Raw genomic sequence first — 15,535 nt, 5'->3', positions numbered from 1 at the left:
ATATTTAGTGAAGGATAAAGAGACTCTATTCCTTCCTTTTCCTGTTTTTCGGGCATTTGGGGTTTTGGGGTTTGGTTGGGGTTTTTTTGCCTAGACTAGGTCACATGATTATCCTAAGGGTCAGCGTTACCATTGTCTTATCATCAACTGCTAACAAGCATCTAAAAACAGAGCTACTTTCTGACTTTATGTCAATATATCTCACCTGTTGTTTATACCATCTTCATAGGGAGGCATAGTGGGGCCAGAACAGCCACCAAAACACAGATGGGGGAGGCAAGAGAAGAGGGGACAGGGGAGAGAAGAATTCTGACAATTATGCTTAGAAAGCTTAGGGCCAGTTGGAGTTTGTCTCCCCTCTGGCCAGAATCACCTAGTCAGCAGTAAGTTTGGATATTAGCCAAATACTTAATAGCTTTGCACAATTACTTGCCAATATTAATAATCAGCCAAGAGTGCAAACATTTGTAATACTACTGAAAGCTTTAAAGGAACCCCTTCCTTACAGCTCACCTTCCCAAATAATACATAGTGACAGCTAAGTGCAGAAATTAGCAATCCGATTTTTTAAATACTTAAAGGCTTCCAAACCATCTAAAACTGTTTAGTACTCTACAGCTCCCCAGATATAAACAAAAACCAACAAAAGAAATAAGAGATTATGTAGAAGATAATGTTACAGATCTGCTAATAAGTTAGAATTAATTGACTTTATTTGATTTTATAAAAAATCATTTGGAATAAGAAATATATTTTCATGAAACTTGTAGTTGCACAGCAAAAGCAGCTATGAAATCCTCTGTACAGCCCTGTAGCAAGGCCAAAAGAATAGGTCAGAATCACCTAGTAGGAATGATTAGAACTTAGATAACAAACTTGAGATTCAAGATGATTGGATACAGTATTTATGGGTAGACTAGGAAAATGCATTGAAATGTCAGAATGTAGAATTAATGGGAACTGGGGAGAGGATTTCTTTGTATTTGACTAGTTTTCTGTATGTAGAAAGTGTATTGAAATGTCAGAATATAGAATTAATGGGAACTGGGGAGAGTCAACTGGAACAACTTGTAGTTACCTGCCAAGAAACCATGAACTTTAGTAAAAGGTAATTCCGGCAGGGGGAGATCGCAACCACCGACTCATATACCACCTACCCAAATCGTACCCCAGACCCACTTCTGGACCTTTCTAACCTTTACTGCGAAGAATTGCATATGGGAGGAGAGTATGTTAATGGTTTTGGGGGAATATTATGATTATGCATGAATACTTAATGAATATGCATGAATAAGTTCTATATATGGTGTATGATTTTGAAACTTGGTGTGCGTTGGTCGTGAGAGGACGCACTCATGCACCCGGCTGTTAATAAAGAAGTGTCTGCTTATCTACATCACATTGGTGTTGATAAGTTCTTCATTCCGAGATTTCGGTAACAATAGTGTTCCCATGTTCTTCACTAGGACTCACATCCCCTGTATTTTGAGACACCACAAAAAGGAGATTCACAGAAAAAGTTCTGTTCCATCAGCATGTCCTAGCAAGCAGTCAAGGATTCTATTAAAATAAAGGAATCATTTAAATACTCCCTTATCACAACAACAACCACCTCTATACACAGAACTCTAGGGATGCATGTATATTTAAAGTAGCAACCAAGAGCCAGAAATATTTCTGGCACATTCTTTTATTTTACCTAGGGTTTTGACTGCTTTAACAGTGGCTCAACGTATTGTCTTAAGAGATAATTTTTTTATCATCTGTGCTGATTAAAAATAAAATTAAAAGCAACACGATGCAAACTAGATACAGAGAACCAAAACTTATTGTACAGTATACGTCCTTTCTTCATTAATCTGAGCAGCAAAGCATTTCTTATTTTAATAAAGTAACAAAAAGATAATGAACCAAATGCTGTTTCATATAGAGTTAGTATCAGACCTGCACTGGTTTTAAGAAAGCGGAGTATTTCTTCCCTGCTTATTTACCAGACTTATCAGACTGATAAATTACTTATTCCTCCCTCCCATATTTCAATCATAAGAAAAGGACCCATTTCTTTCTACCACTCTACTATTCCTTAAAAGTTTGAGAAATAAAATATACATGACAATAAAAACAACATCATCTTCATTTAGGTTCCTTAGAGTGTCTTGAATCTGCATTTCTAATGTAAATGTAAGTTTTACTATAGTCTGCACAATAAATTTATTTTTACTTGTCAACAAGCATTAATTTATGTACCTTCTCTTGTAGTTAGTTATAAAAACAGTACATACGTACTTGTGCATAAAGTTAGTTTCAATGTCTGGTATGACCTTACAAGTTGGAAATGTCCCTGAACTCTCATCAATGCTAAATGAAAGAACTAGCATTTATCACCTCACAGGAATAGTTCATCACACCTGCCTATCTTCCATTTCTACTCCATGCAAGCAAAATTCTACAAGAAGGAGAAAGTAAGAATGGCTGCTGAATATGCATCTAATGACATACATGGAAAATAAAGTCATCAGGTATTCTAGTGTTATCAGGTGCAGCGACAGCAATTAACACTCCTCATGCAATCAGTAAACTCCAGCCATGGAAATATTTGCTCAAAACACAGTATTAAAAAACTCAGGAAAAAAAGCAGTTCTGACTGAATTATCAGGACTGTAAATTATATTACTCTCAAGTATATTTGAGTTAAAAAAAAAATCAACAATACCTTTTTAATTCTCATTTATACATGTTTCGGTTTTAAAATAAAGCTAGTGCTCAGTAAAAGTACATTTTTTCAATGCACTGACTTTTTATTACAATGTTAGAGGCATTGTAATTGTTTTAAACCACTTTTAAAGTGTAATATTAATTAGAAATGGGCTTTAAATAAAAAGAAATATTTAAACTTCACCAACTGACATCTCCAGTACTTCGTAACCTCTAAGTTGGGTCTTTCTGGTGTTGAAACACCAATTCTTAATATTTTATCTCTAACACTTCCACTACAAGAATTCTTTCCTGCACTCCTTGTGACAGGAAAAAGTCTCCCTGGAGTTTCTAAGATGCCTAAGGGAGGCGATAAATTTAAGATTTTTATTTTTTTTTTTTTTTGTGTGTCAAATATTAAAGACCTGAAGACAGATCATGAAAAAAAAAAAAAAAAAAAAAAAAAAATAGGCTTCTATAGCCAAACAATGGCAGAAAATCACATCTGATTTTCATTGGTTTTGCCAGAGAACACACCATATCTTTATAAAAAGCTGTAGGGCAGTGTATTTGCCAGTTCTGGGGAAACACAAAGTAGTACAGCCTGCATAACAAATTATCTTCCAATGCAGACATATCGCTGTCCAAGCTTATTCTGATTTAATGGTCAATCAGCAGAAGCAGGGATGTTTAGCATCATCCTTTGTTTAAAATATTAAGCATCAGCACTAACAGTGTTGCTAAGAGCTTCAAAGACACAGGGTAAAATATCTCAGTTTTGCTAGATCAAACTTCACAGTCCTGAGCAAATTGTTTTGCTAGTCATCTGCTCCCTCTGCAACTTCTAATGTTAAGATCCTATTTTTCGTTGGGGGTGGGGGGTGGGGGGGGTGGGGGGCGGGAAGGCAAGTGGTGTAATCACAAGTAATAAGCTGTAGAAGAGTGAAGCCGAGTTAATTCTCATTGATAGCATACAGCTGTGGGTTGGCTTCAGGGGTGGTGGGTTGGCCTATGTAGATAAGGTGCAGCTGTGGCTGGTTCTGTTAAGAGGCTGGGCAGCCGAGGAAGAAGCAGAGAGAAGAAAAGAGAGAGAACAAATGCCCTAGGTGAGGAAAGCCCAGGAGAAGACAGCATAGGGACTGGCATGAAGAGTATGTTGGTATGAGATGGTAAGAGACCTTGTTACAGCTGCCTAGTTTTGAGAGTGCTGCGACAATAAGCCATAGAAAAGTACATTCCAAAACACTGCCTGCACTCTTCAGGTTTTTTTACTCAACTTCCCTGCACCATAACAACCTACTCAGGATATACAGATAATTCTAAAGGCTTGTCAAGCTTTATTCTTTCCAGAGAAAGAATGCCTAACATTTTAGTCCTTGCAGGTACGCAGGTGTCATGTATTTGCTAAATTCTGCATTCTAGTCTATATTCATTGTGCCTTCCATCCTGTAATTGTTAATCAGTTGTGTCTTATTTTTTTCTCAGTAAGAAATCTCATTTATCTATTCAAGCCTGCATTTACGCACTTCAGTCTTTGTGGAGGATTATTCTAAGCCACCTCATTAGCCAGAAAAACAGTACTTTTAGTTTAATTACTATTAAATAACAGTAAAAAAAGTTAAATATCTTAAATCTTTACTAAAATAGTCAAGAGACATTTGGTCAAACAACATTAAAATGTAGAAGTCTACACTACTCCTCAGGATTACTGAAAACTTATGCCTGAGTAACATGATTTTGCTTTGCTTTTACCAAAATTTACCTAACTTGAATGACTACTTAACAATTAACAGAAACACTGTCTTTGTTATAGACTGCATTACCTTTCTACTTCAATTCAGAAGTTAAAGCTTAAAAATAAGCATGATTAATAAAACCTGAAAGTTTCCTAGTAAAAATTGGAAGATCAGACTTGTTCTATTATTTTTAAATTAAAAATGGCAATAAATGCCACCTTTCTTCCCCTTTCAAGTAACATCTTAGTTGTTATTTATACTTAGTAATGACAAAAACCTAATACTTAAAGCTTCTTTACAAAGCACCTGTAACTTCAAGAGGAACACAGAGACAATCCCAGTCAGAATGGTTTGGGTTGGAAGGGACCTTAGAGATCATCTAGCTCAAACTCCCCTGCCATGGGCAGGGACACCTCCCACTAACACCAGGTTGCTCCAGGCCTCATCCAGCCTGGTCTTGAGCACTGCCAGGGATGGGGCATCCACAGCTGCTCTGGGCAAACTGTGCCAGCGTCTCACCGCACTTACAGTGAAGGATTTTGTGCTTACAGCTAATCTGAATCGACCCTCTTCCAGTTGAAAGCCATTACCCCTTGTCCTATCACTACATGCCCTTGTGAAAGGTCCCTCTCCAGCTTTCTGGCAGGCCCCTTGAGGTACTGGGAGGCTGTAAGATCTGCCTGGAGCCTTCCCTTCTCCAGGCTGAATGACCCCAGCTCTCTTAGCCTGTCCTCCCACCCTCTGATCATCTTTGTGGCCATCATCTGGACTCAATCCAATAGCTCTGTGTCCTCCTTATGTTGGGGACCCCAGAGCTGAATGCAGCACTCCAGGTGGGGTCTCACCAGAGCAGAGCAGAGAGGGAGGATCACCTCCCTTGACCTGCTGGTCATGCTGCTTATGATGCGGCCCAGGATACGGTTGGCTTTCTGGGCTGCAAGCACACATTGCTGGGTCAGGTTGAGTATCTCGTCAGCCGAAACTCCCAGGTCTTCCTCCTTGGCAGGGGCGGGGTGGTGTCTCAAACCACTCTCCTTCCAGCCTGTGCTTGGGATTGCCCCAACCCATGTGCAGGACCTAACATATTTTAAAATATTTTTTTCTAGCAATACTACACATATATTTCATTATAAACCTGTGTAAAGAATCAAATGAGGATATACTTCAACTTGAATTTCCATTTTTATAATTACTTTTAAAAGGTAAACAGGGTAAAGGAAACTAAAAAAAAATTTAAGGAAAAAATAATATATCCATAATGATTTAAATAGCCAAGCTTCTTTTTCTTCACTGCAATCTCATTCACCTTGCTTATGGCGCAACCAATAAAAAGTACACCATAAAAAGTGAAGTAGGTCGATTCACATTTGCAACTTCATATTGCTAACTTATCATCTAGTCTCCATTTCCTCTGTCTTTTTTATGAGCAAGGAAAACTGAATCCTTGACAAAACAAGTTATAGTCCAAATTCTTCAGTCAAATGTGAGGATCTAAGTCACAAAGTCAACGCTTTAAATTCTGTGCATGCTAATGACACCAAGTTGCAATACTGATAGAAACCTTAATTCTTCTTACAGAATAATTGCATGCATTTATTTTTTTCCATCTGCATACTCTGGACTAACAGAGGCCATTGTGAAAGTAAGCAACACTTACTTATGAAGACAAATACTACTGCAGAACTTTGTTAGCTCAACTGCTGTATCATCATGCAAGAAAGGAAGATAGGTCCAAACATATTGATCCCTTGTTTCAAGATTAAGACCTGTTGTGATGCTTTAAACCATGTAAAAAGAGCTCTTAGAATTCAAGTATTGAAAAGACCATGTTTGATCTTCAAAATTAATACAAGAGATTCATAAAAGTTATACTTGATAAAAGTATGTTTTTTATGGTTTTATATATGTTTCTACTAAAGACATTGCTTCAAACTGAAAGCTTTTGTAAACACACTCTGTGTGACACCCAGTATCTGTCTTTCCCCTTGCTGATAAGGGGGAACTCCCCCTATGCTAGTAAATAAGGTCGTAAGAGATTAACAATAGAAGACACAGAATAGAGTTAATTAAATGCTCAGTAATGACAGAACAAAAATATCATTATATTACACAAATCTGTCCTCACAAATTATGTCTACAATAGGAAAAGTCACACTTCCAATGCATCAGGAATGTTTTGATAATACCAAAGTAAACAATGTTTTCCAAATATGGCCACAAAGGTAGAATACCAAAAAAACTTGTTGCACATGTTCACACCAGCAAACAACTGTATTGTCAATGTTCATATCAACAGCGTTTAAACTATAAGGCTTTTCACCATATAACACATACATATATTAATTGCTGTCTTTATAGTGTGTATTTATTTGTTTTAGGAAAAAAAACGAGGAACTGAAAATAAGGTAAAAGGAAACTGACTGAATTTACAAAGAGACCTGTAAATTTGTTTATTTTCATATTATGTTAAAAAATATTCTGCCATTGACATTATGTAACACTTTTCTTTTTAAGAGGTATTTAAAACTTCAAGTCTATCTTAGAAATAATCAGACATACTTCTACACAAAGGAGTATTTTCCATTCAATTCACTAAAGCTACTCACATGAATGTTATTAAACAGTAGCTTATATATTTGCAGGATAAAGCTTGTTTGTTGTTTTTTTGCTACAATGTTTCTATTCTCATAAGAAAGCAACAGAATAGTCATAGGATCAGCTATTAACACTACCTATGTAACTGACAGCATTTTCTTAGAATACTTAAAGTACTGGCGTATTTACAAATTTGTCAAGCCTAAATATCCACTATGCATTTTATATTTCTTGGATTCAAGGATAGTAATAGACACACTAGAATTATAAAACAAAAGCGCATGTGTGCATTCAGCATGCTTTGAAGCCATTAGAATTCAAAAACATGCAGAACATCTCCTCTCTCTTCACTAGGATGTAAGGGAATGCACACAGTTTAGGATCATGACCAAAAAAAAGAAACTGGTTATGCCTCAGCCACATTAGGTCAAAATTCTCCAAGGAACTTATAGGCTTTTTAAGTGATGCAAGTGATTTTGCAGATTACCTCTCAATTCAGCATAGAGTCAGGAACCTGGAACCATGAGAAGGCACTGCACCTCCCATTACCTTTTTACTTATTTATTCACAGAAAAGGCTGAAAAGAGCTCCCTAGCCACTTGGTTATTGACAACTTCATAGTGCAATTCCCTCTTCCACCTTTGCGCTGACACTAAACCCATCTTAGCTGACCGTAATCATTGCAATTCACAAATGCAATTTGTAAGTCCTTAAAGGCATCTAATGTGAACATTTGGCATTGATGACATGTAATTGTAACTGCTTTCCTTAAGGAAAAAAACAAATTGAGCAGTTTTCAAATGAAGTCTGTGGAAAAGATATATAAATGAAAACCAATATACACCATGTCTTCCAATACTTAGCTATCAAAAATAAACATGCATCTCTGGAAGACAGTTTGCTCTGTAAAGCACCTCATAGTACCCATTTCTTGCACTGTTATTTGACATTGGTCAACAAAGAGCTATGCTTTACTATGTCCACTAATCTGAATTGTTCAAAGAACATAAGTGGTAAGAACTGTATTTCCAGAATAATATATTTTGAGGAAAAGAAAGCACTACAGAAAACTGTTTAAGTCCAAGTCCACACCGTCACAGAAATAACACAGACCTATGCTGTTTTGTAAAGTTATTAAATGATTCAGATATTGTATATACCACAGATACAATGAAATGTTATCTTAGCAGACTATCTGTAAATTAATTTTAGTGGCCATTAAAAGTGCTTAGTTCACCATACTGAAACCTGAAGAAGCATCAGCACAATCTCCAACTCAGCACATCTCAATTTATATTTGACAAAAAGAACTCAGTTCCTGAGAATTCAAGTAGTATGGTCTCCAAGTCCATTCAATGTGTTATTTTTGCAATGAGACAATCCAAATGGATGCCAAATAGCACAGCCACGAGTACAGACGCAGTAAACTTCCACTAGGAATTGGAATGAAGTCAGCAAAACTGTATTCTCTTAGCTTCTCAAAAGAAATAGAATAGTATGCCCAATAAGTCAGCATTCATCCCAAGTGACCTGAGATACTTACTTGGAGGGAAACTGTCCCCCCTATTACCAATGCTCTGTGCAACATGTAGTCTCTGTCATTCCTGAATTTCGTCCAACAGATCACTTCTGTTACATTTCTTTCACTTCCTTCCAAATAAACTGCACATTATAGCCAGCTAGACAATCATTATAGACATTGCTTTCTTTAGTGACTTCCCACCACAACTCCGCAGTTATCCCAGTAACTACAGCACATTATTTTCACATGTACCAATACCATTTATCTTTCACTGGTCTTTTTACTCCTTCGATGGTTTCATGGCATTTCCTGCACAATTCGAGATTTTTTAAAAAAGTGATTTAACTATAAAATACATCTCATAATTTTCCATTTCTGTAGAATTTACCTGTTACATTCTACATCTGCATTGTTGGAGGGATAGGATAATAAGCATGACAAGCAGTGAGAAGCTTAAAAAAAAGACAGTAGTTATTGAAAATGAGATACTTGAACTAAATAAAATGTACATTGGTCTTTAAGGAAGCCACATGCTAACTAGTCTGAAATACTTCAGCAAGTGCAAGAGTGAGTTTCTAAGATAGTCTAGAAAAATGATACCCCTTTTCAAAAACCTAATCTTAAAACTTCTCAGAAAAGCTTAGGTTTTGCTGAGCATCCAAAACGTCAAATGTTCCCATACATCCAATCACAGCTTGAAAGTCTGAGGTATACCTCAAATTCTTAAAACACATTCCATCCGCCATCCTACAAGAACAGAAGTTTTGATACTATAGTTCTCCCTTATGCTCACTACAAACTAAAGAGATCGTAGTAATAGACAACTCTCCAAACATATAAACTGTTTACCTCAAAGTCTACACTTCTAATATCCTGAAGGAATTCCACAAATGCTGTGACAGTAATGGATGCTTATCCAAAGAAGTGCTAAAACATCTTTACTACTGTTAGCCTTTGTCAGAGCTCAGCACCTGATAGACTGTCTCTCAAAGGATATGAGGTTGGTGTTCCTAAGTGTTGTTACAACTACTCACAAACAAAATCTGGCTATTTAAGATATTCCAAACCTAGGCACTGCAAAAGCTGCTATCACTAAATGAATCGTAAGAATCCCTTGAGAACAACAACGGAAAGCAGCAACACAACTTAAATACTACACTACCAACATTCATTCAAATAAATTTACATTTTCTTATACAAACAAACGCTGGATATCTATGCTTACAAGCTTTCTCGGACCCCACAAATAGTCCACAGCCATTCTCCAAAGAAAACTCTTTTTGTTGGTCACGCCTTACATGCAAGCAGCAGTATATATAAACCTATCTCACTTTATTTCAAAAAAATTGTTTATAAAAAGCATTATTTTTAATTGTTCTCTTTTTTTGTTACCTAAAGTACTCCAAAAAAAGATTTAACTGATGTTTCTCCCGATCTGCCTTTGCATTTTCCAAGTACCATCCAGAATAAGCAGCACTATTCAGTTCATTTAAAGAATTTTGCTTCTGAGCTTTCTCTCAATCACCTACAAATCTTAAAAAGAAATTATAATCTCATCTTGCTTTAAAGTAACTCTTGCCCTTTTGCCAGGACTTCGTAGAAAATATAAGCTAAAACTAATGTGGCAAAACAAGTAAGTTGAGGCAACCTCGTCATTGCTAAGTACATAAGATTACTTAACAACTAAAACTTGCATCACAAAAATATTCTAAAGCAATCCTAAAACCGAAGAAAACAAATATAATCTCACAATAAAAGAGCAGTTGCATTAGAAAAAAAAAAATCAGTATCACAGTAATATTTTCTGGGTGGATGTGACTAACCATCTCCATATATATCTTAAACATCTTACAAACGAAATTAAACTGAGAAGATAACAAATGCATCATAGTGGATAAAAATATAATAAACACCATAAGACATACAGGTGGGAGAACATATGTTGTCTTTGGAAGTGATACACAGGCTGGCTGCCTCACCCTCTTTGAGGGGTGAACAACCCACTCTTCTGTTAGTCATCTTCCAAAGGTCTGCAAGAATCATCTTTCTAAAAGAAGAAAATCACCTTGAGCATTCTTCTATGAAAGCATGCATGCTGAATAGCTAATTCTCTAAATATCAGACATATTTGACACTCTAAGACAGCCAAAAGTGCTCACTAGATATTTGGCTGCTAAGAATACGGGGCATCTTTTCCCTTGCCACCTTTCTTCAGCCTTCAGAGCAGGCAAGAAATAGGAGGGGCAACTGGCATGGATAATTATATCTTACACCACCATTCATCAGAATTTGACCACCATTAGGTTTGGGAAGTTGAAAAGCTACCTGTAGAATACAAGAGGTGGTGAGATGAGTCTCCTCCAAATGCAGCTTATCCACACAAGAAAGTATCATAGGTATAACAAGTATAAGTAGGCATTCAAACACTAACAGAAAGTAAAAGGAGGTCAGCGCTCAGGAAGACCAGACACACACAAGTTCTAAGGCAAGGAACTCCATTTCCATTTTGAACAGTAGGATGGCAAAGAACAACAGACATCTCTGCATGCCAACCACCTCCTTCATGCTTGAGAAGGAGAGAGACCATTTCAGTAACAGAACCCTTAACCTACTGGAAAAAGGGACACATCTTGGTTCAAGACAGAAGACACTTTCTATTCATAAACCCATCTTCATGGTATAGAAAGAAAAACACCCACACAACTGGAAAACCAAAAGCACACGCTCTCAGTTGTAGGGTGAGGAAGGAAAATAAGACAGCATCATCTTCCACATTCAGGAAGACAGCCTGGGTACCCCACCAACCCGGCAGGATTAAAACAGGAGCTACGTAAAGATAACAGCAGCCAAGTCTCCTCCAAACCTGTCTAAACACACTTTCTCCAACACAGAAACAACCTTTCAACCATCAGCACTACCCTTCAAAATTATGTACTCCAACTATTTTCTGGAGTCAGTATTTTTTACCGTCTAATCACTCAAGTAATCAAAAGGGCATTTCCGAGAGAATGACAAGAACAGTCTATGTACTCACTTTCCCTTTCACTAGCAAAACATTATCTCCTTCCCCTTTTGTTTGATATTTCAGTGGTGACAAAACAAAATGTCGATTTGAAGACATAATACAAACGAACCAGCACTACAAAAGACAACATACAAGAAATCTCTCAGTTCTTAACTGGAAGATCTACCCCACCCTACGTGTATGAGATACAGCACAGAGTTACTCCATAGTTTAAACATGTAGTTTCAACCTGAGCTGTGAAGCCACAGATCTCAGGGGCTGCCCTGATCGCATTAATTCATTGGAAGAAAAAATTATGTCTCCTTCACTCACAGGACAGAAAGTCTCTCCTTTCACACACACATACACAGTTTCCTTTAAGAAAAGTGAAAATGCTAACTCACCTTGATGCCTTTGAAAACTGTTTTACACAGAGCTTTCAAACAAAAGTAACAGTAACATTAAAGTTTCTTTTAAGGCACTGAAGAGATGTGGAAAGAGTATTTCCACACACACCCCTTAACACAGTCACCCACGAAGCCAAGACTTAAATGGTCAAGTTTCTTGCAGGAAGAAACTGACAATGCTTTTCCCACAGAAACATATTCCTTAAGAGGGCTGGGGAAACTCACCATTTCACACTCCCTGTGTGCGAACATGGACCCTAACAAGGGACCTTTTCCTCTTCATATCCAGGGAAAGGGAGAAATCGGGAATGCTCCAGCAGACGAGAGTGTGAAGGGATAGGGGCTACAAGAACCTCCGCTCTCAGAACAGGTAAATACCAGCCAGCCCTAGCAGCAAAACAAGATGGCAAACTGCCTGACCCCCGGAGCCACGGCGGGGCGCGGAGAAGCGCGGGGAGCGCCCCTCACCTCAGCCCGCCCGCGCGGGCCCCTGCGCACACGGGTGCGGCGGCCGCGGGGCCCCGCCAGCGGCACGCGCCAGCCCCCGCCCTCCGGTAGCCAAGCGGGAGGGGGCGCCCCCGCCCGCCAAGGAGGGAGGGGCGGGGCGGGGCGGTGCTGTGCTGCGCTGCCTTCCCGCCCGCAGCGAGAGCCAGGGAAAACGGAGTCCGCCCGCCTGCGGGGACGGCCCGCACCAAGGCAGATTAAGAGTCCCGTTCGCTCGAGCAGCAGCAGCCATGGAGGGGCGCGGGGCGGTCATTTATATTAGGAGAATTCAAGGAATTCCTCCTGGCAGGGGAATAGCTATAGGGGTCCCTGTAAAGACGCAGGTGGGGGTGGCCGCGCTGCTCTGACACAGCCGCCTGCGAGGGGAGCTGGGCCGGGAAGGTGGCCGGGCTCCCCCCTCCTCGCTGACGTGCGGCGAGAGCGGGAGGACAGGCCGCCGTCCCCCCTGCCCCGAGGGCTGGAAAACGAGCGGCCGCAGGGCCGCAGGAGGTCGCTCCCCGCGCCCTGGGAAGAGCCGCTGAGCCCGCGCTGTGGAGCCTGAGGTGGGAGGAGGGCGGCAGCTGACAGCCACCGCATCCTCCCTCAGAGCAGGGCGGCCGGGGGTGGGGGCAGGCATGAGACGGAGGATCCTTCCCATCCTCGACTTCGCCACAGGGAAATGAAGTACCAGCGGAGAAGCGATTTGATGGAGGGGGGGACCTTCCCCCCTTCCCCGCCCTTGGCGGGAGGGGGGAGCCGGGAAGGGCCTGCTCTCGGCGGAGCCGCCGGGAAGGGGTCTCCCACCGGGTGGCCGCCCTGGACATGCACATGGAGGGCAGGGGCATCGGAAAATAAACCAAATCCCAAACAACCGAATAGTTAAGTGAAACCACTGATTTAAAAAGCCAACCAGAAAACTAACCCTGACAAGTAGGATTTACCCTCCTCTTGACTGCACTTATTGGCCGTGCTGATTTGTAACGAGCTTGTATCTGCCAATGCAAGTGGTCGGCTGGTGTGTCCATCAAAAGGGAAATATCAATTCGCCGCTGAGGGAGTAGATTCCCATCCATCCATCACAAGGCTTAGCAGGTAGCCGCCTAGAAATCAACCACACACTAATAAAAATATATATATATATATATTCTTTCTCCAGCACGTTACTACTCTAATGCTCTCAGAAAAATGCATAGGTATCCTTAATGAGTATATGCATGGATTTTATCATATGCATCCCTCTTGTCCAACCTAAAATGATCTTTGAAAAAAAAAAATTTTTTTTTAAATCACAGCATCATAAGTGAGGGACCCCAGTAAGTATTTTAATTATGCAACTGCAAATAATATCTTGTTAGTTTCTGATTTCCATTCACCAGCCACGAGAAGGGTACAGAAATCTCTCACCTTTTTCCTGACACGATTTTTAAAACCCCAAACATTATCCAGTATTTAGGTATAAAAGCTAGGAATTTCCAAAGCTTATAAATTCTATTCTAGAGAATTTTGACAACAATAATATTTTTAAACATTGGGCACAAAAAATGAGACTCCCATGGCTGCTTTTAATAGAAACTGCAAGAGAGGTTTCTGGTTGACGATTCTGTAGGGAGAGGCACTCTGTTACCAGAATAAGATGTGCTCTTGGTCCCATTTATTACAATGTATCTCTAAAGCAATATAAAAAGCCTGTTCTCCGAATTCATTTCCAGTTTCAGCTACCAGACAGTTGTAGAAAGCAATATATAGAAATTGACTTAATCACAATAAATTTACAGAAACGTATTACAGCCATATTCTTGTTTAAGCTTCTCACCTTTCAAATCATTGCATCTCTCTTTCATCCTCACATGGATTTTACAACATCACGTTTAGCTGACATCTCATTTGCGCGGAGGAAGGAGGCAGCAAGGGAGAGCCGGAGCAACCGAACACCTACGAGGGGTGGAAGAGAGGGAACCTGCTGCAGTCGGGGGAAGGCTTGTGTGCTCCTGTCCCTCGTCTTTCTGTCCCTCAGCGAGTCTCCCTCAGTCAGCTGCGAGCCTGGCTGTCTGGGTTGCCAGTCCCTGACTCAACATTCCCAGCATTCCCGAGGAGCTGGGGCTTCACCAGCGCGGAGCGGCCTGCCGCCGGGGGCAGCAGCAAGCTCCATCAGCGGGCGGAGAGCCCTGCCAGCGGGGCACGCGTACTGCAAGCCGATGGGTTTCTCACTGTCCGTTCGCTGCAAACCCATGGGTTCCAGTCGCCACCCTGTAAGCGTGGGAAAGTGCGTTGTTTACTGTGAAACAGCCTAAACATACATTTATGTCCGCATAAAACTGCGGAGGCAAAATCGCTTTCTTGTCCCTGTTCACCAAAGGCCAAAATGTTTCAAAGCCAGGTGCTTAAGAACACAGTATCTAGAATCCATTACTATATGTGCATACATGGGGGGGGGGGGGGGGGGGGGGGGGGGGGGGGGAGAGATCTAAAGCTGTGTTTTGGCTTAAATGCAAAAGTAATTAAGATTACACCCATGTTTGTGTTTAAAAAAAAATAGTGTGCAGGGGAGAAAAGCAGGAGATAAGCTGCTATGTGAAGCCTGAAAGCATTTTTCATCAGAAAAATGCAGAGTGCATTAGAAATTACCCCTGAGATCCTACATCTTTAGTTTTGTGTTAAGGGGAGTGAGGGAAACTTCTATAAACACCACTGACTTCTCAGCCTAAGAAGTGATGTTTCACACACACACCCCTTCCGTCTTTCCCCTTTTTCTCAAATTGTGTGAGTTTCATTGCTCTTGATACAATTAGAACTGATCACCCTCAGTCGTTAGCTTCAAGGTTACTTCATACCTTACTCTACAGTTTCACAAGCATATTTTATCTGCCTCTTCCTAACCTCATTGCCATAACAATGTCTTTAAGAATCACTTCTGCTGTAATCTGCATTTTATTCTTCTCTTGCCCACATATGCACCCATCCATACCACTATTAAACATTATTAATAACAGCTTTTATGAATTACTATTAAAAACTATGTCAAATGAAACAGATTTCAACCAATCATGTTTAAAACGAACATAATCCCTTCATTGCTGTATTTGAATTATCTAAA

General features: G+C 40.0%; 1 protein-coding gene across 6 annotated transcripts in view; it reads right to left on the bottom strand.

Moving 5' to 3' along the window:
• ERC2 (ELKS/RAB6-interacting/CAST family member 2) overlaps positions 1 to 14,495 on the bottom strand; it is a 521,662-nt gene extending 507,167 nt beyond the window's left edge. For 4 of the 6 annotated variants that reach the window (XM_040593123.1, XM_040593126.1, XM_040593127.1 and 1 more), the window contains exons 1-2: positions 14,255 to 14,495; positions 13,364 to 13,541 (exon numbers count right to left, since the gene is read on the bottom strand). The gene's annotated coding sequence lies outside the window, so the exon portion shown is untranslated. Of the gene's footprint in view, positions 1 to 12,183; positions 12,416 to 13,363; positions 13,542 to 14,254 lie in introns of those variants that run through there. The other 2 variants (XM_040593124.1, XM_040593125.1) reach the window with 2 other exon arrangements.
• Between the last annotated feature and the right edge of the window lie 1,040 nt (positions 14,496 to 15,535).

Source organism: Falco naumanni, chromosome 4 (assembly GCF_017639655.2).
Source record: "Falco naumanni isolate bFalNau1 chromosome 4, bFalNau1.pat, whole genome shotgun sequence".
NCBI lineage: Eukaryota > Metazoa > Chordata > Aves > Falconiformes > Falconidae > Falco > Falco naumanni.
Note: the sequence above shows the minus strand (reverse complement) of the source record. Positions and strands in the feature narration are given on the sequence as shown.